At 44.2% G+C, this 19,007-nt stretch overlaps 1 protein-coding gene across 3 annotated transcripts in view; it reads left to right on the top strand.

Annotated features, from left to right (window-relative positions):
- Positions 1–19,007, top strand: part of LOC115160162 (ras-related protein Rab-27B) — a 78,517-nt gene that overhangs the window by 13,808 nt on the left and 45,702 nt on the right. The gene's annotated exons all lie outside the window — the stretch shown is intronic.

Below are 19,007 nucleotides of genomic sequence, written 5' to 3'. Positions count from 1 at the left end.
CTTTTGCAATCTAAGTCTTTGCACCAACACTCCTCTGCTTTAGTGACCTGGTTTCCCACAGCGATAGCATGGCACCATGACCTGGTTTCCTCACAGCGATAGCATGGCACCATGACCTGGTTTCTCACAGCGATAGCATGGCTTGGTGACCTGGTTTCCTCACAGCGATAGCATGGCAACATGACCTGGTTTTCTCACAGCGATAGCATGGCAACATGACCTGGTTTCCTCACAGCGATAGCATGGCTTGGTGACCTGGTTTCCTCACAGCGATAGCATGGCACCGTGACCTGGTTTCCTCACAGCGATAGCATGGCACCGTGACCTGGTTTCCTCACAGCGATAGCATGGCTTGGTGACCTGGTTTCCTCACAGCGATAGCATGGCACCGTGACCTGGTTTCCTCACAGCGATAGCATGGCACCATGACCTGGTTTCCTCACAGCGATAGCATGGCACCGTGACCTGGTTTCCTCACAGCGATAGCATGGCACCATGACCTGGTTTCCTCACAGCGATAGCATGGCACCGTGACCTGGTTTCCCACAGCAATAGCATGCAATGTTAAGTTACTCTGTCAAAAGGTGTTTCTGATTTGCCTCGCTGCGTATGCCACACACTAACCTCAGTGATCGCCCAAGTTCAGTGTTCAAATAATTGTTTCAATACAGCCACAAACCCCTCCTCTTGATTTCTCTTATGAAACCTGAATCTCTCTGAGATGGTCAGTGGTTTTGGGAGAATAATGTCCTTTTTTTTAAGGTATTTCATCATATGAATTTCATCATATGATTTATCACCGGGTGTTTCATGCGTTACTAGGCTGCTCAGTAGAGTGAATGTTTTTCCTCCCATAACAGTCAAACATGTTTTTTTAAATTCCATTTGCCAAAGCAAAGCACTCCAAAACGTTCTGTATCGTTCCACAGATTCATCAAATGTTCCTATATTTCCAATCAGTGCAGACATTTTGAAATTTATTTTTCATTCTCACACTTTTAAGACGGTCCCTTACTCCAATACCTTTTTTTCTCCTTCCCTTCTTTGCACTCACTGTGACGCACTCAGCGACTCCACTTTCTCCCCTTCAGCGACTCTTCCTCTCCCTCGGGGCTCTCCTTGCTGTGACATCGGAAGCTAGCTTCACGTTTTATTTGCGTCTTTTCTACCGCGATGTTTTAAAAAAATAAAATAATAATTAAACTCAGACTTCCCACCGAAAATGATGAATACACACGTGAGAACGTTTCTTCCTCGTCGCCGGTTTGGTTGAATAGCACACTGTATTACTCATACAACTAATATAAGGACAGGACATTAGATCGGAGGAGAAAGTAACGTGGGCATTGTTTTAATGCGTTTCACAGGTCAAAGCATATCAATAATGTACGTACGCAGGGGCTTGTTACAGGTGCCAGAAAGGGACAAACTAAAATATCAACACAGAACAATAACTTCCCCCATGCTCATAATATGAATTGTCTGTTTATCCCCCGTCCTTCGTGAATCATTGGAAAAACTCCCTGGTCTTTGAGGTTGAATCTGTGTATGACATTCACTGGTTGACTGAGGGACCTTACAATTATCTGTATGTGTTGGGTAAAGAGAAGGTAGTCGTTTAAAAACATGTTAAACTCTATCATTGCACACAGCGTGAGTCCACGCAACATATTTCTACTCCTGAACTTATTTAGGCTTGTCATAACGAAATTGTTGAATACTTATTGACTCAAGACGTTTCAGCTTTTTAATTTTTAATTCATTTGTAAACATTTCTAAAAACATAATTCCTCTTTGACATTATGGGGTTTTGTAGGTAGATCAGTGGCACAAAATCTAAATGGAATATTTTTTTAAATTCAAGCTGTAACACAACAAAAGATGGAACAATCCAAGGGTAGGAATACTTTCTGAAGGTGCTGTATATCCGGGTTGCATCCGGTTTATACGGACCGACATGCGTACTGCGCACAGGGAGCAGCCAAGACTTCATAACGTCATTCAACAACATGGCAGACATTGGATGAATAGAAAATGTTCATATTTTTTCGGCTGTGAGTGATGGAAAACATTTTAAGGAGCAGTCGAAACCTTGGCTTCTTGGTTTCAATGGGTTTATTTTGGGCCTAAGCTTGTCGCCTGCCTTCCAGTCTTTGGGACTGGACTCATTGTTAAGGTGGAGCCTGCCTTCCAGTCTTTGGGACTGGACTCATTGTTAAGGTGGAGCCTGCCTTCCAGTCTTTGGGACTGGACTCATTGTTAAGGTGGAGCCTGCCTTCCAGTCTTTGGGACTGGACTCATTGTTAAGGTGGAGCCTGCCTTCCAGTCTTTGGGACTGGACTCATTGTTAAGGTGGAGACATGAGCATCTCGTCATTATAGACACATCTCTGAACGGATAGACTTGTACGCCCAGCTGCGTTATGTTAGATACACAGACTGTAGAAGAGAGGAATGTACACAACACAATGATAATATGCCTTATCTACTTTGTAAGAATTAGTCAAATGATTTGATCAGACAGCCCTGCAGTATACTTAAGACAGGCTAGTTAAAGACAGTACAGTGTGGGGAGCACAGAGAGAACGCTGGTCAGACAGCCCTGCAGTATACTTAAGACAGGCTAGTTAAAGACAGTACAGTATGGGGAGCACAGAGAGAACGCTGGTCAGACAGCCCTGCAGTATACTTAAGACAGGCTAGTTAAAGACAGTACAGTATGGGGAGCACAGAGAGAGCGCTGGTCAGACAGCCCTGCAGTATACTTAAGACAGGCTAGTTAAAGACAGTACAGTGTGGGGAGCACAGAGAGAACGCTGGTCAGACAGCCCTGCAGTATACTTAAGACAGGCTAGTTAAAGACAGTACAGTGTGGGGAGCACAGAGAGAACGCTGGTCAGACAGCCCTGCAGTATACTTAAGACAGGCTAGTTAAAGACAGTACAGTATGGGGAGCACAGAGAGAACGCTGGTCAGACAGCCCTGCAGTATACTTAAGACAGGCTAGTTAAAGACAGTACAGTGTGGGGAGCACAGAGAGAACGCTGGTCAGACAGCCCTGCAGTATACTTAAGACAGGCTAGTTAAAGACAGTACAGTATGGGGAGCACAGAGAGAACGCTGACTGGCTGCTAAAACCCGAGCAGAGATGATGAGAAATGAATAAAGTCATCAATTAAAAACAAAGTAATATTACACAACTGAAATATTGTATTTTCTTTTCGTATTTTTCTATTAATGTCTACACAATGTGGACCTGACAGAGACAATGGCATTTTTTACATGTTTTGGCCATTTTAATGTGGCAAAAATCATTGGAATTACATTATTTCATAACGCATTTTAATGTTTAAAAAAAATTATAAAAATGGAAAATAAGCTAACTGGGGAAAAAAAACACTTAGAGATCCATGACAATGAACTGAACCTTTTAAAGCCTGTATTTATCACAAATAAGAGCCATACACGAGGAGGTTTGTGTAATTTATGATGTAACGGTTAAGACGTCATGTTGTGGTCTCTCTGTCTCTCTCACTCTCTCTCTCTGTCTCTGTCTCTGTCTCACTCTCTCTCTCTCTCTGTCTCTGTCTCTGTCTCTCTGTCTCTCTCTCTCTGTCTCTCTCTCTCCCTCTCTCTCTCTCTCACACTTCTAACTTCTTCTAATTGCCAACATGAAATAAATAATTGAAGCTGCAGCAAGGCTGAGAAATGCCAAGGACCCTTTGTGCACCAGGGTCTTCCCAGATAATCATTCTGAATGGAACACTTGTTTACAGGGCCGAGTCCACATCTGTGTGTAATGTGTATAGACAGATCTTATGACTATGGTCATTCACCCTAATCAGTTTGGGCTGTTTAGCCAATTGGTTGTTGGGTCTACAGCACAAAAAAAAGCTCTGGAACCAAGCTTGTATACTTTATCAAGCCTGGACAAAACACAGCAGAGCTCAATACGTCAGTGTTGTCGTTGAATATGGCTTAAACCCTACAGGTCGATGAAGACGGGAGTGCCATGATTTTCCTTAATACCACAGTGTGTTCAGTTCCACTAGACCTGGTGTCAGTCAGTCCATCAGTCCCTCTCCTGGGCTTTTAATGCATCTATCCCTTTCACCTCTCTCCCCTCTCTACTCTCCACTCTTCCCTCTCTACTCTCCACTCTTCCCTCTCTACTCTCCACTCTGCCCTCTCTCTACTCTACCCTCTCTCTGCTCTGCCCTCTCTCTGCTCTACTCTGCCCTCTCTCTGCTCTACTCTGCCCTCTCTGCTCTACTCTGCCCTGTCTCTGCTCTACTCTGCCCTCTCTCTGCTCTACTCTGCCCTCTCTACTCTACTCTGCCCTCTCTACTCTACTCTGCCCTGTCTCTGCTCTACTCTGCCCTCTCTGCTCTACTCTGCCCTCTCTACTCTACTCTGCCCTCTCTCTGCTCTACTCTGCCCTCTCTCTGCTCTACTCTGCCCTGTCTCTGCTCTACTCTGCCATGTCTCTGCTCTACTCTGCCCTGTCCCTGCTCTACTCTGCCCTCTCTCTGCTCTACTCTGCCCTCTCTCTGCTCTACTCTGCCCTCTCTGCTCTACTCTGCCCTCTCTCTGCTCTACTCTGCCCTGTCTCTGCTCTACTCTGCCCTCTCTCTGCTCTACTCTGCCCTGTCTCTGCTCTACTCTGCCCTCTCTCTGCTCTACTCTGCCCTCTCTCTACTCTGCCCTGTCTCTACTCTGCCTTGTCTCTGCTCTACTCTGCCCTCTCTCTGCTCTACTCTGCCCTCTCTGCTCTACTCTGCCCTCTCTCTGCTCTACTCTGCTCTCTCTCTGCTCTACTCTGCTCTCTCTCTGCTCTACTCTGCCCTCTCTCTGCACTACTCTGCCATCTCTCTGCTCTACTCTGCCCTCGCTCTGCTCTTCTCTGCCCTCGCTCTGCTCTACTCTGCCCTCGCTCTGCTCTACTCTGCCCTCGCTCTACTCTGCCCTCTCTCTACTCTCCTCTTTACTCTCGCCTCTTTACTCTCGCCTCTCTACTCTCCGAGGGGTGCTTTGGTTTATCCACGATTGATGTGCACATTTGGAGGAGAAAGTGTTTGTTTCCCTGAAGAAGGAGGACTGGAGTGCTGTCTTGGTCCACCTACTGTACTGGAAGGGAGACAGCCAGGGAGCCAGCCGAGCGAGGGGAGGCAGGAGGACATAAACGATATGAAGGAGAGAGTGTTTAGTGTTTCTCCTAGGGCAGGAGTGTAAATGTTGTGAAGAAAGATAGGACCAGGAGGACAGGAGTTTACAGGGAGCTGTTAACACAACAAGCAGGCAGCAGAGAGAGAGGAGGCGGAGGGGGAAACGGAGCGAGGGGAGGCGGGGAGAACGGAGCGAGGGGAGGCGGCGGGGGGGGAAACGGAGCGAGGGGAGGCGGCGGGGGGGGAAACGGAGCGAGGGGAGGCGGGGAGAACGGAGCGAGGGGAGGCGGCGGGGGGGGAAACGGAGCGAGGGGAGGCGGCGGGGGGGGAAACGGAGCGAGGGGAGGCGGCGGGGGGGGAAACGGAGCGAGGGGAGGCGGCGGGGGGGGAAACGATCCTGATCTTGGATTTATTGAGTTCATTTAATTCAGTAGAGCGGTAGAGGATATAGAGAAGTCATAGAACCCATGTAAACAGGATTAGCTTTGTAAGAGGGAGTTCTACAATTACATACCCACTTAGTGTTGTTATGTGTGATTCTTCTGTGAGAATATTACAATGGTTACACAGCCCTGCCATGTACGATTTAGGATCATCATGGTGATTACTGTAAATGTGTATTAAGCCACCGTTTGTTATGTAAATAAGGCATTGTTGTAATCCCAATGTTTTGTTGTGTAGAGCTATTGTTTCACTATAGAAGGATGGTAACAATGCTAAACTAATCCTGTTTCTATTCGGGCGGTTAAAGCACTGGGCCTGTAACCGAAAGGTTGCCAGTTCGAATCCCCGAGCCGAAACAAGGCGGAAAAAAAGTGTTATTCTGCCCTTGAGCAAGGCGGTTACCCCCTCAAAGCAACAGCGCCCCGGACCCCCAGTGTGGCAGCGCCCTGCAGCTCTCCGGATTAAGAGGAGTTGAGTTAAAAGCGGAAGTCAAGTTTAGGTTGGACCTTCATCATGATAGTTTGTTATCCCTTATCACATTTCATATTACGGTTTAAAGCAAAACCTGCACTCCAAATCACCAAATACGCCAATGGATAGTATGGGCATACTTGTCTTGAACACATTCTTATGTCTATATCGTCACGAGATAGTATATATATATTTCTTTCAAATATCCTCAAAGTGCACAGTACGTTGTCAGATTAATGTTCTTTCTTCCTTCAGCTGCCATGGCGCAAAGCATATTTTTAAATATATATTTTTTATATATTATTTTTTTTAAATCTCCTCTCTGCCCTGCAGGCTCACGGGGCCCTCGAGCGTTGCCATAGCAACCTGACTCGGCACAGCTTTTGAGCTACAACCTCAGTCTCTGCCAGGCTGAACATGGCGATACAGTAACTCATAAATTCATAGTGCAGTTTGTTTTCAGGGATTTTTACAACTAGGTTATCTACTTCACATGCTGATATTGACTTTTGGTATTATTTTTGTGTAGCTTTTTGTTTTTCTAGCTAGCAACCTAGCTAACCAGTCGTCAGCCTTGCTAGAGAGAGCATTGCATCGTGGGTTTTCTATTGGACTTGAGCTCTGCAGATTTCCACAACAATGCGTCCTAAGTTATTATAACGGCCAAATGCAAAAATATTTCACAACGCATATTATTCCTACATATATTTGCATTATTTAACAATGTAAATCTAGGAATTTGTGGTTTATTCCTGTTAATGGGGAAAGGACATGGATAAGGAAGCTACCATCGATCGCCATGACAATTCTCTCACGTTGTTCACTCAGTAGCCTAATGTCTATATGTAAACTGGTTTTAACCAAAAGGAAATAGAGCTGCATTTTTGTCTTTTAGAATACATGTTCTTTATACTGTTATGGAGGAGGATTTCATTAAACAAGAATAGTCTTGGGCTGCGTTTAAAAAACAACATATAGCCAGTGGCCAAGTGCTGCATTCCAGCAGCTGAGGTTTCTGCTCCTTATGAAAACAAGAGCTCTGACCAATGACATTGCTATTCCTAGTAATAGAAAAAATACATTTCCATAGCAATTGTCATGTTGATTTGAATTGTGCTGACCGTAATGAGATAAATGTCATTTTGGCTGGAGGCTGGAGCACAGGTTACCCATTATCGCGCTCTGCACAGGTGATCCGTTACCGCGCTCTGCACAGGTTACCCGTTACCGCGCTCTGCACAGGTTACCCGTTACCATGCTCTATCTGGATGTTACAGATGAGTTTGATTGGATGCTGAGTCATATTCACTGGGAACAAAATGGAAGCAAGTGAGCCAGAACTGCAAGGGGCTATCTGAGCTTGTCCAGTGGTTGAAACGTTTGTTTGTAATTTTTCCAATTGCACAAAACGTTTTGCTACAGTGTGCACTAATGAATATGATCCTGGTGAACTGAGAGGGTGTTTGCAGTCTGCCTCTCTCTTTCTCCGTGTTTACAGAGGCTTCTTCTTGTGATTCCGGCTCAGTTAGGAGAGCTGGGTGTTCAGGATGTGGACTGGCTTTAAAGTTGCACAATGCAGAAATTGCTCCCGCCACTTCCTGGTTGTTAAAATCGAATGGTTTGCATTATTTCAGGTTGTGACAAAACAAGCAAGTATAGTGTAGAGAATCATTGTGCCATCTAAACCGCTCTAAAATATATTTTCCGTAACTAAAAATATATTGTATTTTCAGCTGTTTGAAGCTGGTGTACAAAACGAAACTTAAGAATGGGAAGCATAGAAATAGTGCACATAGAACAGATCTACCTATTCCTAGACATGCTTTCAATGAGAATGACAGATCTATAACTCTAATTTCTATGTGAATTTGGTCGGGTCGCCCCCAAAAAGTTACGTATTGCAGCTTTTAAAAAGTGAAATGGCCGCCTTTCCTTCCAGTTCTCTGCTGCCAGTGACTGGAACGAATTGCAAAAATCGCTGAAGTTGGAGACTTACATTTCCCTCACTAACTTTAAACATCAGCGATCTGAGCAGCTAACCGATCGCTGCAGCTGTACATAGTCCATCTGTAAATAGCCCATCCAACTACCTCATCCCCATATTGTTTTTATTTACTTTTCTGCTCTTTTGCACAACAGTATCACTACTTGCACATCATCATCTGCACATCTATCACTCCAGTGTTAATCTGCTAAATTGTAATTACTTCGCTACTATGGCCTATTTATTGCCTTACCTCCTCATGCCATTTGCACACACTGTATATAGACTTTCTTTTTTTCTATTGTGTTATTGACTGTATGTTTGTTTATTCCATGTGCAACTCTGTTGTTGTTGTTTGTGTCGCACTGCTTTGCTTTATCTTGGCCAGGTCGCAGTTGTTAAATGAGAACTTTTTCTCAACTGGCCTACCTGGTTTAAATAAAGGGGAAATATATATATTTTTTTAGTTATCTGTCACACAGACATCATAATCAGAAACAATGGTGACAGATTCACATTTTCGTTATACCTGTACCTTCCTGATGTCTGTCTGTCTGCTAGCCTGAAGACGAGATTAATTTATAAATGTTTAACTGCTGAGGAATATCATCAGGTATTGCAGGTATTTTGCTGACGTCGTTCATTATTACAAGTATACTAGAGAGATGTGACGTTTCAAATGAAATGTATACTAATATGGGTGATTTAATAGTAGTAGTTTAAAGGATCAATTAAAAAAAAAATGTTGTTCTAAACTTATTGTTAGCGTTATCACATCAATTCAGACAATTTATCGCAATGTACAGTCGGAAGTTTACGTCCACTTCGGTTGGAGTCATTTAAAACTCGTTTTTCAACGACTCCACAAATTTCTTGTTAACAAACTATAGTTTTGGCAAGTCGGTTAGGACATCTACTTTGTGCATGACACAAGTCATTTTTACAACAATTGTTTACAGACAGATTATTTCACTTATAATTCACTGTATCACAATTCCAGTGGGTCAGAAGTTTACATACACTAAGTTGACTGTGCCTTTTAAACAACTTGGAAAATTCCAGAAAATGATGTCATGGCTTTAGAAGCTTCTGATAGGCTAATTGACATCGTTTGAGTCAATTGGAGGTGTACCTGTGGATGTATTTCAAGGCCTACCATCAAACTCAGTGCCTCTTTGCTTGACATCATTGGAAAATCAAAAGAAATCAGCAAAAACCTCAGAAAAAAAATTGTAGACCTCCACAAGTCTGGTGCAAATCAATCCCAGAACAACAGCAAAGGACCTTATGAAGGTGCTGGAGGAAACGGGTACAAACGTATCTATATCCACAGTAAAACGAGTCCTATATCGACATAACCTGAAAGGCCGCTCAGCAAGGAAGAAGCCACTTCTCCAAAACCGCCATAAAAAAAGCCAGACTACGGTTTGCAACTGCACATGGGGACAAAGATCGTACTTTTTGGAGAAATGTCCTCTGGTCTGATGAAACAAAAATATAACTGTTTGGCCATAATGACCATTGTTATGTTTGGAGGAAAAAGGGAGAGGCTTTGAAGCCAAAGAACACCATCCCAACCGTGAAGCACGGGGGTGGCAGCATCATGTTGTGGGGGTGCTTTGCTGCAGGAGGTACTGGTGCACTTCACAAAATAGATGGCATCATGAGGAAGAAAAATTATGGCCTACAAACCTGACTCAGTTACACCAGCTCTGTCAGGAGGAATGGGCCAAAATTCACCCAACTTATTGTGGGAAGCTTGTGGAAGGCTACCTGAAAAGTTTGACCGAAGTTAAACAATTTAAAGGCAATGCTAACAAATACTAATTGAGTGTATGTAAACTTCTGACCCAGTGGGAATGTGATGAAAGCAATAAAAGCTGAAATCAATAATTCTCTCTACTACTATTGACATTTCACATTCTTAAAATAAAGTGATGACTCTAACTGACCTAAGACAGGGAATTTTTTACTAGGATTAAATGTCAGGAATTGTGAAACTGAGTTTAAATGTATTTGGCTAAGATGCATGTAAACTTCCCACTTCAACTGTATATGTTTGTCTTTGTCTTTCAATTCAAGGGGCTTTATTGGCATGGGAAGCGTGTTTACATGGGGCTTTATTGGCATGGGAAACGTGTGTTTACGTTGGAGGTTTATTGGCATGGAAAACGTGTGTTTTAGCAATGTGAAAGTGTTATATTATCAGCAGTGTGTTTTAGCAGTGTGAAAGTGTTGTATTATCAGCTAGGAGTGTTTTGGTAGTGTGAAAGTGTTATATTATCAGCTAGGAGTGTTTTAGCAGTGTGAAAGTGTAATATTATCAGCAGTGTGTTTTAGCAGTGTGAAAGTGTAATATTATCAGCAGTGTGTTTTAGCAGTGTGAAAGTGTTATATTATCAGCTAGGAGTGTTTTAGCAGTGTGAAAGTGTAATATTATCAGCTAGGAGTGTTTTAGCAGTGTGAAAGTGTTGTATTATCAGCTAGGAGTGTTTTAGCAGTGTGAAAGTGTTATATTATCAGCTAGGAGTGTTTTAGCAGTGTGAAAGTGTTATATTATCAGCTAGGAGTGTTTTAGCAGTGTGAAAGTGTAATATTATCAGCTAGGAGTGTTTTAGCAGTGTGAAAGTGTAATATTATCAGCAGTGTGTTTTAGCAGTGTGAAAGTGTAATATTATCAGCTAGGAGTGTTTTAGCAGTGTGAAAGTGTTGTATTATCAGCTAGGAGTGTTTTAGCAGTGTGAAAGTGTAATATTATCAGCAGTGTGTTTTAGCAGTGTGAAAGTGTAATATTATCAGCTAGGAGTGTTTTAGCAGTGTGAAAGTGTTGTATTATCAGCTAGGAGTGTTTTAGCAGTGTGAAAGTAGTTGTAGTATGAATAGTAGGGGAAGATGAATAAACAGATCAGTATTGGTGGTATTTACAATGTTTGTGTTCCACTGGTTGCCCTTTTCTCATCGCAACGGGCCACATCTTGCTGCTGTGATTGCACACTGTGGTATTTTGTCTAATAGATAAATGTTTTGATTTCTTTTCCACATCTTTTATGGGTCTAGCAGGAGGTTGGGAAGTTCAGCTCAGTTTCCACCTCGTTTTGTGGGCAGTGTGTCTTCTCTCGAGAGCCAGGTCTAAGGCTGCCTCTCACAATAGCAAGGCTATTCTCATAGTCAAGGATGTTCTTAGTTTTGGGTCAGTCACAGTGCTCAGGTATTCTGCCACTGCGTTACTCTCTGTTTAAGGTCAGGTAGCATTCCTATTTTTTCTGGTTTTTTTTTGGTTGGTTCTTTCCGGTTTATCAAATAGTTATCTTTTTGCTTTCTCATAATTTGTTTGGTTCTAATTGTTTTGTTGTCCTGGGGCTCTGTGGGGTCTGTTTGTCTTTGTGAACAGAGCCCCAGAACCAGCTGGCTGAGGGGACTCTAGGTTCATCTCTCTGTAGGTGAGAGCTCTGTGGTGGAATGTGTGAGCATTGCTTCCTTTTAGGTGGTTGTAGAATTGAACATCTTATTCCTGGATTTTGATAACTAGTGGGTATCATCCTAATTCTGCTCTGTATGCATTGTTCGGGGTTTTGCGTTGTACACAAAGTATATATTTTTTGTGAATTCTTGGTTGGTGAGCGGACCCCAGACCTCACAACCATAGAGGGCAATGGGTTCTATAACGGATTCAAGTATTGGTATGTCGAGTTTTATGTTCCTTCTCTCTCTCTCCTCTCTCTGTCTCTCTCTTGTTCCCACTCAGTCCTGTGGGCCTTGTATATTTTCGGCCTCCAGTCGACTGCCATGGAGGATTTAAAGGGATACTGCGAGATACTCCAGTCGACTGCCATGGAGGATTTAAAGGGATACTGCGAGATACTCCAGTCGACTGCCATGGAGGATTTAAAGGGATACTGCGAGATACTCCAGTCGACTGCCATGGAGGATTTAAAGGGATACTGCGAGATACTCCAGTCGACTGCCATGGAGGATTTAAAGGGATACTGCGAGATACTCCAGTCGACTGCCATGGAGGATTTAAAGGGATACTGCGAGATACTCCAGTCGACTGCCATGGAGGATTTAAAGGGATACTGCGAGATACTCCAGTCGACTGCCATGGAGGATTTAAAGGGATACTGCGAGATACTCCAGTCGACTGCCATGGAGGATTTAAAGGGATACTGCGAGATACTCCAGTCGACTGCCATGGAGGATTTAAAGGGATACTGCGAGATACTCCAGTCGACTGCCATGGAGGATTTAAAGGGATACTGCGAGATACTTCTTCTTCAATACTTCCCCAGAGTCAGATGAAGTCATCGATACCATTTTTTTTTTGTCTCTTTGTGGAGTTTTAGGATAATTGAAGTTAGCTTATCGTTAGCTTAGCACAATTGCTGGAAGTCTGCGGGTACAGTAGCCAGCTGCTGTAAAAAGCAGGGAAATAGACCTCACTACTCAAGCTGGGTGGTTAGCACTTTGTACTCTATGTATTCAGTAGAGATGAAGTGCTTTGAAAGGTTGGTCATGGCTTACATAAAATTTTATTTGTCACATGCGCCGACTACAACAGTAATAGACTTTACAGTGAAATGCTTAGTTACAAGCCCTTAACAATGCAGTTTTAAGAAAATACAAAAAAAAGTAATAGATAATTAAAGAGCAGCAGTAAATAACAACACCGAGGCTACGGTATATACAGGGGGCACCGGTACAGAGTCAATGTGGAGGCTATATACAGGGTATTACGGTACAGAGTCAATGTGGAGGCTATATACAGGGGGTACCGGTACAGAGTCAATGTGGAGGCTATATACAGGGGGGTACCGGTACAGAGTCAATGTGGAGGCTATATACAGGGGATACCAGTACAGAGTCAATGTTCATGGGCACCGGTGTCGAGGTAATTTATACATCTTGGTAGAGTTATTAAAGTGACTATAGATAGATAATAATCAGAGAGTAGCAGCAGCGTAAAAGGGGGGGCAATGCAAATAGTTTGGGTAGCCATTTGATTAGCTGTTCAGGAGTCTTATGGGTTTGGGGTAGAAGCTGTTAAGAAGCCTTTTGGTCCTAGACTTGGCGCTCTGGTACCGCTTGCCGTGTGGTAGCAGAGAAAACAGTCTATGACTAGGGTGGATGGAGTCTTTGATAATTTTTAGGGCCTTCCTCTGACACCGCCTGGTATAGAGGTCCTGGATGGCAGGAAGCTTGACCCCAGTGATGTACTGGGCCGTACACACTACCCTCTGTAGTGGCTTGCGGTTGGAGGTTGAGCAGTTGCTATACCAGGCGGTAATGCAACCGGTTAAGGATGCTCTCGATGGTGCAGCTGTAGAATTTTTGGGGGGATCTGGGGGTCCTTTTCAGTCTCCTGAGGGGGAATAGGCTTTGTCGTGCCCTTTTCACGACTGTCTTGGTATGTTTGGACCATGATAGTTTGTTGGTAATGTGGACACCAAAGAACTTGAAACTCTCAACCAGCTCCACTACAGCCCCGAGTGCGGTTTTTTAGTGCCAGCATTGGTCTGTGGTGGTATGTAGACAGATACGAAAAATACAGATAGTGTGGTCTATAGCTTATCATGAGATACTCTACCTCAGGCGAGCAAAGCCTTGAGACTTCCTTAGACATCGTGCACCAGCTATTGTTTCCGTATATGCATAGGTCCCCGCCCCGTGTCATACCAGCGGCTGCTGTTCTATCCTGCCGATAGAGTGTATAACCCACCAGCTGTATGTTATTAATGTCGTTGTTCAGCCACGTCTCGGTGAAACATAAGATATTACAGTTTTTAATGTCCCGTTGGTAGTATATGCGTGCTTTCAGTTTGTCCTATTTATTTTCCAACAATTAAACGTTAGCTAGCAGGACGGAAGGCAAAGGCAGATTAGCCACTCGTCGCCTGATCCTCACAAGGCACCCTGGTCTTTTTCCTCAAAATCTCAGTTTCCTTCTCCAGCGAATGACGAGAATCTGGTCGGGTGTCTGTAGTATCTCCCTCCCTTCCGACTCATTGAAGGAAAAACTCTTAGTCTAATCTGAGGTGAGTAATCCCAGTTCTGATGTCCAGAAGCTCTTTTCGGTCATAAGAGATGGTAGCAGCAACATTATGTACAAAACAAGTTACGAACAACGCGGGAAAAAAACTAACAAAATAGGATGGTTGGTTAAGAGCCGATAAGACGGCAGCCCTCCCCTCCAACACCATCATCCAGGAAACCCCGGACCCACTCTAAACCGCACCAACAGATCCACAGATGATCCACACTGCCCGGTTTCCTGGCTAAATTCCCAATCTGGCCCTCATACCATCATGACCACCCAGCTTACAATTGGTTCATTCATCTCCCTTCCTCTCCCCTGTAATTATTCCCCAGGTTGTTGATGTAAATGAAAATGTGTTCTCAGTCAACTTACCTGGTAAAATAAGGGTTAAATAAAATAGTCACTTTATCCCTACCGACATGTACAAATTACCTCGACTATCTTGTACCCCTGCACATTGACTCAGTACCGGTACACCCTGTATATAGCCTCGTTATTGTTATTTCATATTTTTTAAATAAAACTTAAATAAAAAATTGTATTGTGTTACTTTGTGTTTCATTTAGTAAATATTTTAATATTTTTAATATTTTAATTTAGTAAGTATTTTCTTAACTCTATTTCTTGAACTGCATCGTTGGTTAAGGGCTTGTAAGTAAGCATTTCACGGTAAAGTCTACATCTGTTCCATTCGGCGCATGTGACAAATAAAGTTTGATTTTGATTCTTTACAAGTATATATGAAACTGAAGTTATTTAAATAAAAAAAAATTCTCCAAAGTAGGCATTTCATTAATCCGCCGTTGTCACAAGGATAAGCTGTGCATGACATCTCAAGTCAACACAGCAGCCCAGTCAATATGCAACAAGCCTGTATTGACACCGTTTAAAACAATAACTATTGTCCTTCAGGAGGAATGCATACCCTGCACCTCAATTTGCGATAGCAAGTAAACAACCTTGTGTTCCCTTCACAAACAGTGGTAAACTAAACAGTCCATCCCTTTCCAAACCTTTTTATAACAAAATAGAACATTCCTCAGATGCCTTTAAGACATTTTCATGACTTCGAGGCTTGTTTTCTTCTACCCATGGTTAATTCACTGACAGATCATGTGGGTCTGTATAGCCAGCCTGCCCATATCATATGTCCTTTAGCGCTAGGCCTCGTGTCCATACGTCCACGATGAGGTCAGCGTGGATTAACTACTACACGCAGTTGGCGAGCTTAACAGCTCCGAGATTTTGCTTTCTGCAGTTATTGGACCACTGTGAACACTGAGAATGTTTTTGTCTATTTCACATCACACACACACAAAAAACTGAGAGCGAGAGAGGACCCATGTCATCAATCACGTTGATCCATGGGAATTTCTGCTTACGTAGGTAGCTTCTCACACTGCCCTGTGATTCACCATCTACAACTATCATGTTTATGGATGTTAACTTTCTATATCATTTTTATTAATGAACTCCGTCGGTGGGAAAATGTCCACAATGATTGTAAAATCCCAAACAACAAAACCCCTTCTTCTCTGTAGATGGTGTAATGACTCCATTAATAACGATTTGATAGGTTCATTATCCATCTCGTATAATATTTATGAACAAAAAAAATGACTTTTTTAAGTGAGAAGTAGCCTAGTGGTTAGAGTGGAGGGGCGGCAGGGTAGCCTAGTGGTTAGAGTGGAGGGGCGGCAGGGTAGCCTAGTGGTTAGAGTGGAGGGGCGGCAGGGTAGCCTAGTGGTTAGAGTGGAGGGGCGGCAGGGTCGCCTAGTGGTTAGAGTGGAGGGGCGGCAGGGTAGCCTAGTGGTTAGAGTGGAGGGGCGGCAGGGTAGCCTAGTGGTTAGAGTGGAGGGGCGGCAGGGTAGCCTAGTGGTTAGAGTGGAGGGGCGGCAGGGTAGCCTAGTGGTTAGAGTGGAGGGGCGGCAGGGTAGCCTAGTGGTTAGAGTGGAGGGGCGGCAGGGTAGACTAGTGGTTAGTGTGGAGGGGCGGCAGGGTAGCCTAATGGTTAGAGTGGAGGGGCGGCAGGTAGCCTAGTGGTTAGAGTGGAGGGGCGGCAGGGTAGCCTAGTGGTTAGAGTGGAGGGGCGGCAGGTAGCCTAGTGGTTAGAGTGGAGGGGCGGCAGGGTAGCCTAGTGGTTAGAGTGGAGGGGCGGCAGGGTAGCCTAGTGGTTAGAGTGGAGGGGCGGCAGGGTAGCCTAGTGGTTAGAGTGGAGGGGCGGCAGGGTAGCCTAGTGGTTAGAGTGGAGGGGTGGCAGGGTAGCCTAGTGGTTAGAGTGGAGGGGCGGCAGGGTAGCCTAGTGGTTAGAGTGGAGGGGCGGCAGGGTAGCCTAGTGGTTAGAGTGGAGGGGCGGCAGGGTAGCCTAGTGGTTAGAGTGGAGGGGCGGCAGGGGAGCCTAGTCGTTAGAGTGGAGGGGCGGCAGGGGAGCCTAGTGGTTAGAGTGGAGGGGCGGCAGGGGAGCCTAGTGGTTAGAGTGGAGGGGCGGCAGGGGAGCCTAGTGGTTAGAGTGGAGGGGCGGCAGGGTAGCCTAGTGGTTAGAGTGGAGGGGCGGCAGGGGAGCCTAGTGGTTAGAGTGGAGGGGCGGCAGGGGAGCCTAGTGGTTAGAGTGGAGGGGCGGCAGGGGAGCCTAGTGGTTAGAGTGGAGGGGCGGCAGGGGAGCCTAGTGGTTAGAGTGGAGGGGCGGCAGGGGAGCCTAGTGGTTAGAGTGGAGGGGCGGCAGGGTAGCCTAGTGTTTAGAGTGGAGGGGCGGCAGGTAGCCTAGTGGTTAGAGTGGAGGGGTGGCAGGTAAGGACATCAGCCAAGACCTCAGAAACAAAATTGTAGACCTCCACAAGTCTGGTTCATCCTTGGGAGCAATTTCCAAATGCCTGAAGGTACCACAGTCATCTGTACAAACAATAGTATGCAAGTATAAACACCATGGGACCATGCAGCCGTCATACCGCTCAGGAAGGAGACGCATTCTGTCTCCGAGAGATGAACGTACTTTGGTGTGAAAAGTGCAAATCAATCCCAGAACAACAGCAAAGGACCTTGTGAAGACGCTGGAGGAAACAGGTACAAAAGTATCTATATCCACAGTGAAACGAGTCCTATATCGACATAACCTGAAAGGCCGCTCAGCAAGGAAGAAGCCACTGCTCCAAAACCGCCATAAAAAAAGCCAGACTACGGTTTGCTACTGCACATGGGGAAAAATATCGTACTTTTTGGAGAAATGTCCTCTGGTCTCATGAAACAAAAATATCTGTTTGGCCAAAATGACCATTGTTATGTTTGGAGGGAAAAGGGGGAGGCTAGCAAGCCGAAGGACACCATCCCAACCATGAAGCACGGGGGTGGCAGCATCATGTTGTGGAGGTGCTTTGCTGGAGGAGGTACTGGTGCACTTCACAAAATAGATGGCGTCATGAGGCAGAAAAATGATGTGGATATATTGAAGCAACATCTCAAGACATCAGTCAGGAAGTTAAAGCTTGGTCGCAAATGGGTCTTCCAAATGGACAATGACCCCAAGCATACTTCCGAAGTTGTGGCAAAATGGCTTAAGGACAACAGTCAAATCCAATTTATTTATAAAGCCCTTCTTACATCAGCTGATATCTCAATGTGCTGTACAGAATCCCAGCCTAAAACCCCAAAACAGTCAAGATATTGGAGTGTCCATCACAAAGCCCTGACCTCAAGCCTATAGAAAATGTGTGGGCAGAACTGAAAAAGCATGTGCGAGCAAGGAGGCCTACAAACCGGACTCAGTTACACCAGCTCTGTCAGGAGGAATACGCTAAAATTCACCCAGCTTATTGTGGGAAGGTTGTGGAAGGCTACCCGAAACGTTTGACCCAAGTTAAACACTTTAAAGGCAATGCTACCAAATACTAATTGAGTTTATGTAAACTTCTGACCCACTGGGAATGTGATGAAAGAAATAAAAGCTTAAATAAATAATTATCTACTATTATTCTGACATTTCACATTCTTAAAATAAAGTGGTGACCCTAACTGACCTAAGACAGGGAATTTTTACTCTGATTAAATGTCAGGATTTGTGAAAAACTGAGTTTTAAATGTATTTGGCTAAGGTGTATGTAAACTTCTGACTTTAACTGTATCTAAGTAAGTGTCTGAATTAATAAGGAGACGGGGCATCATATGGTGTTACCGTTTTGCCGTGTTTGAGAACTCAAAGCACTTTGGATGAGTTATCTGTACAACTGCCACCGCTATCTTGATTTCCTTGCATTTTTACTCCTCTCCGTTCTCGGGTCCGTCTGCTCCTCTCCCCTCTTCTCCAAGCAGAGCAGGCAGGCCCGTTGCCCTAGCGACTCCAGACTCCACAGAGACACAGCGTGTAGACATGCTGTTCCAGAGTCAGTACTGTTCTTCCTCAGTGGTGGAAAAAGTACCCAATTTGTCATATTTGAGTTAAAGTACAGATACCTTTTTAATAGAAAGTTACTCAAGTAAAAGTGACGTAAGTAAAAGTGAAATTCACCCAGTAAAATACTGCTTGAGTAAAAGTCTACAAATATTTGGTTCTAAATATACTTAAGTACCAAAAGTAAAAGTATAAATCATTTCAAATTCCTTACATAAAGCAAGGCAGATGGCACCAGTTTCTTGTTTTAAAATATACAGATAGCCAGGGGTACACTCCAACACTCAGACATCATTTACATTGGTGTTTAGTGAGTTTGCCAAATCAGAGGCAGTAGGGATGGATGACCAGGGATGTTCTCTTGATAAGTGTGGGATTTGGACCATTTTCCTGTCCTGCTAATAAGCATTCAAAATGTAACGAGTACTTTTGGGTGTCAGGGAAAATGTATGGAGTTAAAAAGTACATTATTTTCTTTAGGGATGTAGTAAAGTAAAAGTTGTCCAAAATCTAAATAGTAAAGTACAGA

The sequence above is a fragment of the Salmo trutta genome, chromosome 23 (genome assembly GCF_901001165.1).
Source record: "Salmo trutta chromosome 23, fSalTru1.1, whole genome shotgun sequence".
In the NCBI taxonomy this organism is placed as follows: Eukaryota; Metazoa; Chordata; class Actinopteri; order Salmoniformes; family Salmonidae; genus Salmo; species Salmo trutta.
This window is presented reverse-complemented; position numbering and strand designations above follow the sequence as displayed.